Genomic DNA, 13,032 nt, shown 5'->3' with positions numbered 1-13,032 from the left:
TTTTTTTTTTTCATTTCAGGTGACATTTGCTTGCTCGTGTCGGTATAGTTGAAGACTAACTTATCACATGCTTGCTCTAATTTGATGCAGGTTGTCTTTAGCCTCATGGAATTCACATCCTCTGATATTCTTGTAGACTCCTTCTGTCTAAGCCAAGAACATTTCCTCATCTCTCCTCCAGAGGTAAATGTAGATCTTCATTCTCACAAGGTCTTCAGATCCCAATACAGCTAAACCTCACCCTTCGGGGTTATAAAGTCCTTGTTGCATCCCTAACACTCAACATAATGACTGGCAGTACTCAATCCCATTCTTTTTGTCAAAATAAATGAATAAGAATATCTTTGGGGCTTGCACTGTTGTGGTAGAGCAAGCCAGAAAGGACTGAGGACATTATTTAGGATAAAGCTACCTCTTCTTCTGAAAGCTGCCTCCTATTTGGCTCTCTGGCCTCTTCTGACTACACTGCACATCCAGTTCATGTACAGTGCAAGCCCTGCTGCTCCCTCTGACCTACATATCCTCTGTCTAGCACTCAGATCACCCTCCTATGTTATAAACCTCAGCTCTGAGTAGTCATTCTGTGACCTGTAAACCCGGCTTAGGAATTTTCTCTCCTGTCTGACCTCTACCTCCTCTGTGGAGGTCCTGCCACCCTGCTGGATAGTGAAACCCTTGATGCCTGTGGTCTCCATATCCACAGCTCCCTAGAACCCACTGCAATCTCAGGACCTTCAGCAAGTATTCCTTGGAAGAATGGATTTCCTCCCACCACAGGTGGAAAGCCCGAAGTCGTGCAAGGGACAGCAATTTGCTAAGGGGGTGCAGGGTAAAGGCAAAGCCTATGTTAGCATTTGGGCTGCAGACTCTCAGAATGGAGTTCCTTGACACTGAACACAAGACAGAAAGTGGGTCTAGAATGTCCCTTGGGCTAAGCCTACAACTAGCGCTTTCCTGGTGGTAGCATATTTAAACTAGCAAACTCAGGAGGTTCCTGTCCACAATGTCAGCCTGAAATGCAGAGACCTTCTTGTGGAAAGTTTCTAGGGCAAGAATGCTCCAGATCTCTCTCTCTCTCTCTCTCTCTCTCTCTCTCTCTCTCTCTCTCTCTCTCTCTCTCTCTCTCTCCCACCCCTTTTCTTTTATCCTCTCTTCTGTTCCTTCCTGAAAGGGCTAAAGACAAAGCTGTTGATCTCCAGATGGCTGTATAAACACAATACAGACATGCACTTATGGAAATGTTAGTGATCAGAAGGGGGAATAGGTTGGAAAATAGGCTCCTGGGCATAAAGAAGAGTATGTTCATTTTAATACAGTTTCTGGGTGCTTTCAAACTGAACTCCTACTCCTGTGAAAGAATGGATTCAGTGCCTCCCAGCGGTCTCGGTGTTTTCCTGTACCAGAAAGTAAAGGTGGGGGTACCAAACAGGAACCTTGGGACCCGCTTTGTCAGGCCTAAGCTCCTTATAATTTCTTAAATCCCCCAAGTGGCATGGACAGTAAACTAGGTGGATAAGGACTTAGAAAAACAGACAAGTCACTGGCTCAAGTCCCAGCACCCCTGACCATTTCTGTAACTTCAGACAAGTTTCCAATCTCTCTAAGCTTCATTTCGCTCCTTTATAAAGCAACAGTGAAGATATTTACCTTGCAGGATTGTTTTCAAGGAGCAGATTAAGTAAAGATATGTGAATGTTTTCTCTTTTATTAGTGCAAATTACTAGTAAGACTCGGTTCGCTATGCATGTAACATTTTTGGATCATTTTTAGTACCATTAACCTCTCCCTTTCCTTCCCCCCAACTCTCCATCTGTAGCACTCTGTCTTTCAGTTTCTTTCAACTCCTCTTTTTTCTTGTATGAAAGAAGGCACGTGATATTTTACTCACTTGAATGTTTTCTCTTTTATTAGTGCAAATTACTAGTAAGACTCGGTTCGCTATGCATGTAACATTTTTGGATCATTTTTAGTACCATTAACCTCTCCCTTTCCTTCCCCCCAACTCTCCATCTGTAGCACTCTGTCTTTCAGTTTCTTTCAACTCCTCTTTTTTCTTGTATGAAAGAAGGCACGTGATATTTTACTCACTGAGTCTGGCTTATTTTGCATGATGAGGGGGTCTGCATGCCATCCATTTTCCTTCAAGTGACATGATTTCATTCTCCACTGTGTGTACATGTCACATTTTCTTTATCCATTCATTTGTTCAAGGGCGTGTAGGCTGTTCCCACAGTTTAACCACTACGAATTGCGCTTCTATCAACATGGGCATGTGTGTTTCACTGTAGAATGCTGTCTTGAATGCTTTGGAGAATATACCATAGTGTAGTAGAGCTAAATTGAATTATATTTTCTACTTTCAGTATTTTTCAAAATCTGCACAATTAATTTACACTCCTGCCAGTTGTGTAGGAGGTTCACACACACACACACACACACACACATATCCAGGCTAGTATTTATTTTTCTTTTGAATGCTTGATGATAACCATTCTGACTGGGGTGAAATGGAATTGTAAAGTATATTTTATTCATATTTCTCTAATGTTTAAAGATGTTAAAAATTGTTAAATACATATTGGCCATTTTTATTCCTTTTAAAGCATGGTATTCATTTGCTAATCTGTTGATCATGTTATTTGCTTTTTTGAAGTTTTTTTTTTTTTTTTTTAGTCTCATACAGTCTAGATTATTAATCCTGTGTCACAACCAGAGCTAGCAGATATTTTCTCCCATTTTACAGGTCATCTCTTCATGTGTTGATTGTTTCCTTTGCTGTGCAGAAGTTTTTAAATTCGGTGTAATCCTATTTGTTGATTTTCAGTATTGTTTCATATGCTACTGGAGTACCATTCAGGTTCTTTGACTGTGCCTATGGCTTCGACAATTTGCTCTATGGTATCTTCCAACAGTTTCAAAGTTTCTGTTCTTATATCTAGGTCTTTGATCTACTTTGATTTAATTTTGGTACAGGGTGAGAGATAGCTCTGCCTGTAATATCCAGTTTTCCCAGAAGCATTTGTTAAAGAAGTTGTCTTTTCTCTGGAGCACATTCTTAGCTCCTTTGTCCAAAACCAGATGGCTTTCAGATCTTAAGTTTGTTTCTGTGTCTTCTGTTGTATTCCATTAGTTCACGGATCTTTTTTTGTATCATTAGCATGTTGTTTTTGCTGTGCCTTTGTTGTATATAACTTTAAACGGGCCATTATGATGCCTCCAGCATTGTTCATTTTCACTCAGCATTGCTTTGGCCATTCTAGCCCTTTATTGTTTTCCTATGAATTTTAGGATTGTTTTCTTGAATTCTGCAAAGAATGTTGTTGATATTTTAATAGTGATTCTACTGAATCAGTAGATCGTTTTTTATAATTTGAAAGTTTTAACAATATCAAATCTGCCACTCTATGAACAAGAGAAGTTTTCTATTTTTTAATGTCTTCTTTAATTTTTTCTTCAGTGTTCTGTAATTTTCATTGTAGAAATCTTTCAATTCCTTGATTAGTATTTTTAAAAGACCCTGTGAATGCAACCGTTTTCCTGATTTAATTTTCCATGGATTCATTATTATTACACAAGAATGCCATTGATTTCACTGTTAATTTTGTAAGCTGCTACTTTGCTGAATTTGCTTATCAGATTTAAAATTCCTCTGATGGAGTTTTTTTATCCTTTATGTAAATGATCATATTATCTTCAAAGAGGGATAATTGGACTTCTTCCTTCCTAAGTGTATCACTTTTATCTTTTTTCTTGCCTGATTGCTCTGGCTAAATTTGCAAGTCCTATATATAACAGGAGTAGTATCGAAAATGGACACGCTTGTCTCATTCTTGATTTTAGAAGAAATGTTTCCAATTTTTCTCTTTTTCATATGTGTGGAGTGTGGATTGATATGGTATTTATCAACTTGAGGAAAGCTCCTTCTGTATATGCTTTTTCTAGAGATTTTATTATGAACAGATGTTGGATTTTCTTGAAGGCTTTTCTACATCTATTGAGAAAACCATGTCATTTTTTTATCCTTCATTCTAGTTACGTGTATTACATTTATTGATTTACATATGAGGAACCATCTTTGAACCCTGGGAAGAAATCAACGTGGCTGTGGTGTGTAACTTTTTAAATGTGTTATTGAATCTTATTTGCATGAATCTTTTTGAAGATTTTGACATTTATGTTCATTGAGGATACTGATCTGCAGTTTCCTTTTTTTGCTAAGTCCTCATTTGATTTTGGTATTGGGGTAATGCTGACTTTGTATAATAAATTTGGAAGCATCTCTTCCCTTTATATTACATGACAAAATTTGAGGAACGTTGATGTTAGCTTTTCTTTTACGTTCTAGTGATTACAACAGTAAATCCATCTAATCCTGTGCTTTTCTTAATTGGCCAAGTTTTTACTGCTTCTTCAATTTCATTGCATGTTATTAATCTGTTTAAATTTTTATGGCTGCTGGTTCCATTTTTCAAATCATTGTTAATTTCTTCTAGATTGTTCAGTTTATTAGAATATAATTTTTCAAAATAGTTTCTCATAATTTTCTGGATTTTAGGAGTTTCAATAATTATTTTGCCCTTTTCATCTCTAATTTTACTGATTTGGACCCTTGTTCTTTTCATAGTTTGACTAAGGTTTTATAAATCTTGTTTGTCTTTTTGAAGTACCATTTTCCTTTTCAAAGTACATTTTAATGCATTGATCCTTTGGATTGTTCATTTAATCTCGATTTTATTAACTTCTGCTGTATCTTTTTTAATTCTTTCCTTCTACTGGTTTGAGGATTTTTTTTTTCTTGTATTTCTAGAACCTTGAAATGCATCATTAGCTTATGTATTTGGGATCATTGTGTTTGTTTGTTTGTTTCTTTAATGGGGACACTCAAATAACTATAAACTTTCATCTTTGAATTATTTTCATTTTGTCCACAGATTCATGCATTATATATTTACATTATCATTTAAGTAATGAAGTGTTTCCACTATCACTTAATTTTTTAATTTCTCCCCTGATTTTGCGGACTTAGTGACCATTCACAAGTGTGCTATTCAATTTCCATGTGTTTGTGTCATTTCTGTGCTGTCTTTTGCTATTCATTTCTATCTTCGCTTGACTGTGATATCATAAGGTGCATGAGAGAATTTCAGTTTTGTTGTTGCTGTACTAACACATGCTGTGGGGGCTAAAAATATGGTGTATTTTACAGAAAGTTCTGTGTACTGCAGAAAAGAATATGTAATTTGCTGTTAGATGAACACTGTACATATCTGTTAAGTCTGTTTGATCTATACTGTAATTTAACTTTGATGCTTTATTTCTATTTTTTGTGGTTGACCTACCTATTTGTGAGTGTAAAGTATTCAAGTCACCCACTACAATTGTTCTGGGATCTGTCTTGTCATCCTTTTATATTAAGTGGTGTTTGTGTTATGAAATTGAATGTCCCAATATTTATTGTGTAGATGTGTACAATTGTTATCTCTTCTTGATGAATTGGTCCCATTTCCAACATGTAGTAGCCTTCTTTGTATTTTCTGACTGTTTTTAGTTTGAAGTTTACTTTGTCAGATATATGAGATATCATTTAAAAATATAGTGAGTCTTTAGATTTTTAAAAATGTATTATCATAGAAGACACATCATCATTAATTCTCCTGTACCACTTTCTGTGAACACACTTATCCCTTCTTTCTTGCCACTTTTTGAAACAGTTCTGGAAGTTCTTTCCTGTGTCTTTAGTTGTACTTTCACGGTTGTCTTGATGTCTTTTTTTTTTTTCTTTTTCTTTTCTTTTTATTGAGTTTATTGGTACATATGAGGTATACAGTACAGTTACATTCATCATTGGGATCCTGTACCTTTACATGACAGGTCTTGATTCTCATTTTTTCCCCCTTGTCCCTGCCCTCCATTCACACCCTCCTCCCCTCCCCACTTACAAACACTTTATTTCCATTTTTTCAATTTCTCATATTTTTTTACTCTCCCTTATTACCTTTCCCCCACCCTTCCCACTTTCCCTACACCTTTAGCCCTTTACTTCCTATTTCACGTTATTAATTATCTCATTAGGATCCTGTGTACTATTATAGTTTTTTACACCAAAGAAACTATTCAGTATTTCAGTTAAAGAAATCTCTGTATGAACATTAAAAATAGGGGATCCTAAAATAAAACTAAAAAGGAAAGTAAAAGAGAAAGGCAATGATGCAACATTAAAATAATCCTTAATTCTGGAAATGAAAATGGTCCCCGAACATATTTAAATTGCTTCTTGCTCTTATAGTCTTATCTTATTCTTTTTTTCTTTACTTAGAGAATACTTTATTAGTTTCTGTAATCAAATCCACATAGATATAACCTTACATGTTTAGTACGATGTGTTACCCCTGTACACGTGGAAAAAAAATAAAAATAAAAATAAATTAACATTTCTAGACCAATATGGCTGTCCATTTCTGTACAATGCCAATTCAACACAGTAAATTGGGATGACTTTTTCCAAAGTTGGCAGCACCGTTAAAGTTTCCCAAGATTCAATTTATATATATATGCATATATATATTTATATTTATATAAAAAGACTAATAATAGTATGTTATACATCAATAGCAGCAACAGCTTTTCCAGGTTCTGCAGTCATCTGAACAAAATTATAGACATTCAGCACATTCCATTAAAAACAAAACAAAACAAAACAACAACAACAACAATAAAAAAAAAAACAAAGAAAAGAATAATATCCAGAAAACAGCAAAGTTCTGTTGCTGTTGTGGTACCTGGTGCCATTTTTTTTTAATTAGCATCTTAATCATCATCTGGAAAGAGAACATTCTACAGTAATACCATTAAATGTACCTCTGATAAAGCATGGTCTCTACTCTGTATCATAAAGCAGGTACAAGATATTTTACATTCACAGAGGTATGATACAGTACCATCCTACATCAATAATACTAGAATCAGTTTTGGTTTGAAATTTACTTTGTCTGCAAATAAAATTGCTACCCCTGTTTTTTTTCTGGGCTTCTGTCACATGGAGAATTGTTTTCTATCTTTTCACTTTCAGTCTATGGGCTTCTTTTCGCACTACGTGTGTTTCTTGTATAGAACATATGTTGGATTTTGCTTCTTATTCCATTTTGCCAGTCTATTTCTCTTGATTGGTGAGTTGACACCATTGACGTTGATGGTTATAACTGATATGTACTGACTTAATATTGACATGTTATTGGCCTTTTGTTGACTCTTTTTACTTTTTCACCTTCTTTTAATTTCTTGCCTTGCCTATTTGATTTGCTCTATTGGACCTCATGGTGTGGTTGCCTTCATTGTCTTTTTCTAGGATCTTGTTTAGAATTCCTTGTAGTGCTGGTTTGGTATTCATGTAGTTTTTCAGGTGTTCTTTGCCATGGAAGTGTCTTATTTCTGCATCCATTTTGAAAGAGAGTTTTGCAGGATACATCAGTCTAGGTTGGAGGTTGTTCTCTTTTAGTACTTGAAATATCTCATTCCAGGCTCTCCTTGCCCCAAGGGTTTGTGTTGAAAAGTCTGCTGTGATTCTGATGGGATTTCCTTTGTATGTGATTTGTTTCTTTTCTCTTACTGCTTGTAGTATTTTGTTCTTCTGTTGGGTTTCTGGAGTCTTGATTATTATATGTCTAGGTGTAGATTTTTTTTTGATTGTAGCTAGTTGGGGTCCTATATGCCTCAGTTATCTGAATGTCAAATTCTTCCCCTCTGTTTGGGAAGTTTTCTGTCATTAATTCTGTGAACAGCTTTTTAAAGCCATTTGTATTTTCTCCTGCTACTTCATGTATTCCTATCAGTCTTATGTTATTCTTCTTTGCATCATCTAGGAGTTGTTGAATTGATTTCTCATGATCCCCTACTTTTTTTAAGAGACCTCTCTTTTCATGGTCACTGACTGCAATCTTGTCTTCTATATCTGAGAGTCTATCTTCACATTCTTTTATTCTGTTGCGTACACTTTCAATGGAGTGTTTAATCTCCTGGATATCTGTTTGAATCTGTTTTATGGATTCCATTTCTTTCCATGTTGGGCATTTATTTTTTCCATTTCTTTCTTGTGCTGGGCCTTCATGGCTTCTATCGTGGTCCTGAGCTCATCTATTTTTTTGTCAGTTTCTGCCCTAGAGTCTTGAATCTTGACTTCCATTTTGCTCACTATCTCTATGGTTATCTGGGAAATAATTTCTGTTTTGAATTTTTCTAGAGCCTGATTGATCTGTTTTGTTACTTCCTGTGCTTTGAGTTCAGGGTGTCCTGGTGGTTCACTATCGGCCTTTTCATCCTCATTTGCCCTACTGTTTGCCATTGGTAAACTGGAAGTCTGTTCTTTTGTCTTGCTTATGTGTTTTCTCATTTTTATTTTTGTTGTCGGACTGTCCTTGAATTAATCTCTGGGTTATCACCCAAATCTTCCTGATATAGTTGCACCCTAGCTTTTTGTCTCTAATGACCCACAGACATTCTCATCTTCATAACCTCAGAGAAAACAGCTCATCAAATCAACCACAATGGTTTACCCCATCTGATACAATCAGCAACACATTAAGATCAAGCACAAATTGGAAACTGACCACCCGTGGTAGTCACTAGTCTATCACCCTTAAATCATTTGAATTAAATTCAAATCAAGAAGCAGTCCAGAACAAAATTTCAATATAGTATATTTACCATTTAATGGCTCAGACAGAGGGAGGATACAAGACTCCTGATCTTAGTTAGCTGATGGCTGAACCCCATGACGCTGACTGACCTCAGTCTGAAAGGCCCAGATTGAGATCCCCAACCTTCCAAATGGTTGACTCCACAATGTTCTATTACAGGTTTCCCACACCCTTTCTTTAAAGATGTTCAAAGTTGGGAACTCAGAAAAATACCCTTTGTGACCACCTCTGCCTCTGCAGAGTGGGTCCAAAGACTGGCACAGTCAGGAGGTCTGAGAGTGCAGGGGTGGTTATAGGGGTTCAGGGGCACCCACGCGGCTACCTTCCCCGCACTTGAACGATGGCGGCTGGGTCGGGAGCAGGCGTGGCTCTCCTTCCCACAGTGGATCGGGGCCCAGGCTACTTCCTGGCACTTGAGCGATGGCAGCTGGGTTGGCAGCAGGCATGGTTCTGATCCCCTACTTTTTTTAAGAGACCTCTCTTTTCATGGTCACTGACTGCAATCTTGTCTTCTATATCTGAGAGTCTATCTTCGCATTCTTTTATTCTGTTGTGTACACTTTCAATGGAGTGTTTAATCTCCTGGATATCTGTTTGAATCTGTTTAATGGATTCCATTTCTTTCCTATGTTTGGTGTTTATTTTTTCCATTTCTTTTTTGTGCTAGGCCTTCATGGCTTCAATTGTGGTCCTGAGCTCATCTATTTTTTGTCAGTTTCTGCTCTAGAGTCTCGAATCATGACTTCCATTTTGCTCACTATCTGTACAGTTATCTGGGAAATAATTTCTGTTTTGAATTTTTCTAGAGCCTGATTGATCTGTTTTGTTACTTCCTGTGCTTTGTGTTCAGGGTGTCCTGGTGGTTCACTATCGGCCTTTTCATCCTCATTTGCCCTACTGTTTGCCATTGGTGAATTGGAAGTCTGTCTTTGTGTCTTGCTTAAGTGTTTTCTCATTTTTATTTTTGTTGTCGGGCTGTCCTTGATTTAATCTCTGGGTTATCACCCAATTCTTCCTGATATAGATGCACCCTAGCTTCTGGGTCTCTAATGACCCACAGACATTCTCATCTTCATAACCTCAGAGAAAACAGTTCATCAAATCAACCACAATCCTTTATCCCAACTGATACAATCAGTAACACATTAAGATCAAGCACAACTTGGAAACTGACCATCTGTGGTAGTCACTAGTCTATCACCCTTAAACCATTTGAATTAAATTGAAATCAAGAAGCAGTCCAGAACATGTCTGCAGTGAACAAACTTTTCAATATAGTATATTTACCATTTAATGGCTCAGATAGAGCTAGGACACAAGACCCCTGATCTCAGTTAGCTGATGGCTGAACCCCATGATGCAGACTGACCTCAGGCTGCAAGGCCCAGATTGAGTTCCCCTACCTTCTGAATGGTTGAATGCCACACCGTTCTACTACAGGTTTCCCGTGCCCTTTCTCTAAAGATGTTCAAAGTTGGAAACTCAGAAAAATACCCTTTGTGACCACCTCTGTCTCTGCAGAGTGGGTCCAAAGACTGGCACAATCAGGAGGTCTGAAAGTGTGGCAGGGCGGGTGTAAGTGGAGTTATGGGGGTTCAGGGGCTACCTTCCTGATGCTGGAGCGATGGCAGCACCAGGCAGGAGATGGCATGGCTCTCCTTCCTGTGGTGGATCGGGGCCCAGGCTACCTTCAGGCTGCTGGGGGATGGCGGCTCCAGGTGGAGAGAAGATGTGGCTCTGTCTTGATGTCTTAATCAATTCAAAATATTTACCTTTCATGGTTGTTTTGTCTTTGGTGACAAGCAAGAAGTCATGCAGTACAAGATCTAGTGAGCAAGGTGGATGAAGACACACTCTGATGTTTTAGGTGTCTGCTATTTCATTGTATGACATTTGGTAGAATCTTCCACTATATTTATTTTTTTATCACAACTGAGAAAGATGCTCATTAAAATGGACTTCCACAACAGCTTCAGAAAGTGGAAACAATACAATAAGTGTATTTGAAGTGTGTTTGTATATCTGGAGAGTGTTTTATATATCTAAAGAAATGTATCTTTTCCTATAATAAAACCCTTAAATTTAAACATTCATTGTATATTTTGATCACATAACTATAGCTTCTTCTGCTTATTTGGGGGCTCTAGCTGCTAGGAATATTGTTTTGAATTCTTCCGCTTTTAGGTCTTTGCAGGTGAGGTGTGTTTCTTGCAGGCAACATATACATAGGTCTTGTTTTTTTATCCAGTCTGCCAGTTTGTCTTTTAGTGGAGAATTAAGACCATTCACATCAAGTGATATTATTCAAAGGTATCTACTAATTCCTGTATTTGTTGTCTTTCTAGTGTTTTATTCATTTCTGATTCTCATTCATTTTTCTACTCTCCCAAGTGAGATTTATCTTCCTCTTGGTCTTGTAGTTGTGGTTGATTTCTTGCTTAATGTTTTCGATTTTCTGGAGTATTTTCTAGCAATGATGACTTAGTAATAATGACTGTCTTTCTCTTATCCTTATCTTGTAAGGTCTCTATTTCTTTTTTTATTTTGAAGAATAATACTGCAGAATACAGTAAATCTATGTTAATGTTGTGTTGGATCTAGATTATCCTCAAAAGACTTCATTCCCTGCTATGTTGAACTTTGGAAGATGACTGAGTCAGGGAGCCAATATAGCTGACTTGATTTTGGAAGCAGGTTGGAAGAGGTGGGTTACTGGGGGTATAATCTGAAATGATTATTCTTTCCAGGCTCCTTGCTTGTCTCTCTGTTTTCTGGCCACCATGATATGGGCAGCTTTCTTCTGCCCTGGCCCATCCACTATGCCACCAACCTTGCAAGGGTTGAGACTTATGAAATTCTGTGCCAAAAAACCCTCCTCTTCCTTTTAGTTGTTAGGTGTCAGGAATTTTTAATCCAATAAGGAGGAAAGTGACTGAGAAAGTTGGCAATTATTTACTTCTGGGGCTTGAAATACGTCATTTCAAGTTCACTTACCCTTTAAAGTTTCTGTTATGAAATCTGCTGTTGCTTTGATAAGTTTGCTCTAATAAGTGATTTGGTTTTTTCTTTCTAATAGTTTTCAACGTTATCTCTTTTTTCTGAATTTTTCCAATTTGACCATCCTGTGTTGTGGAGAGTTTCTTTTCTATTCATATCTATTTTGGTTTTTGTTTGTTTTTAGTTTGGTTTGGTTTTTTGGGAGGGTCTGTGTTGGGAACTGAACCAATGGCCTTTTCTTTGCAATACCTCATCAGCCCTCTATTTACTTTGAGATACTGTCTTGCCAGATTGCCCTGGCTGCACTTGAACTTGCAATTATTCTTCTTCAGCCTCCCAGTGCTGGGTCTATCCACATGTGCCACCATATCCAGCTTATTTGGGCTTCCAGATGTCTTCATACTTGATTACCCACATCCTTCCTCGGGTTTGGAAATTTTTCTGCAATAATTTCAATGAATAGATTTTTCTGTGCCATTAGACTCTTTTTTCACTCTCCATAGGCCAACGAGTTTAAATCTAGCCTTCTAGAGTCAAGAGCACTTGAATAATCTATTCACTGTTTATTTTTATCTTGATTACCATCTGAACTTTCTAGTACATCTGTAAGGTCAGACAGAGGCATGATTCAGACCACTGAGGCAGGCAAAGTTCAAGCAACTGGCAAAGGGTTTGTTGCTACCTGGGTGCAGATAGGCCAAGGGTAAGAAGGGAGTTGGCCCTAAGAGGAGGGTGCATGCATGATTGATATGGGGTAATTAAGGTAGGGGAAGGAGCACTGGTTAAGAGGGTAGAAAATTTTAGAGTCCCATGGGTAATAGGCCTGGTGCTGGCTGATAAACAGGGTGGTGGTGAGAGCAGCAGGGAGGCTGCTGGATTCTTGTTTTCTGTGTCCTCCTGTGGATGTGGGTAACAGGTCTGCTTGGGCAGGGGGTCCAACTTGGGGACCTGTCATCCCTGTCTGTCAGCATCCATCTTGTCTTCAGGTTCTCTTATTCTTCCCTCTGATTCATCTTACATACAGCTAAGACTTTAACTGAGTTTCCTATTTGACTAATGAGGTTTTCATTTTTTTAGGATTTCTGTTTGGTTCTATTTTAGAAACTTTCTCTTTTAAAATTTGTATTCATACAGATAACATTTATTCATACAAGTTTGCAGTACATAATGATTGCATTCATCCTGGGGAATTGGTACATGTAGATAGCACACCTTAATTCTTTCTTCATCCCCTTCCTTCCCACTTCCTTCCCTCTTTCTCTATTCCCTGTGATATAGGGGGAAGAGATGTAACTCCCAAACCTGCTAGGTATCCAAAGTGCAAGTTTGCTCTTCTCTAAAA

The 13,032-nt window shown here is 37.6% G+C and overlaps 1 protein-coding gene across 4 annotated transcripts in view; it reads left to right on the top strand.

Annotated features, from left to right (window-relative positions):
- Nucleotides 1–13,032, top strand: part of Astn2 (astrotactin 2) — a 770,953-nt gene that overhangs the window by 194,222 nt on the left and 563,699 nt on the right. The gene's annotated exons all lie outside the window — the stretch shown is intronic.

Source organism: Fukomys damarensis, unplaced genomic scaffold (genome assembly GCF_012274545.1).
Source record: "Fukomys damarensis isolate Sample0158 unplaced genomic scaffold, DMR_v1.0_HiC HiC_scaffold_36, whole genome shotgun sequence".
NCBI classification, from domain to species: Eukaryota; Metazoa; Chordata; class Mammalia; order Rodentia; family Bathyergidae; genus Fukomys; species Fukomys damarensis.
The sequence above is the reverse complement of the archived record's forward strand: the minus strand, read 5'-3'. Positions and strand labels throughout refer to the sequence as shown.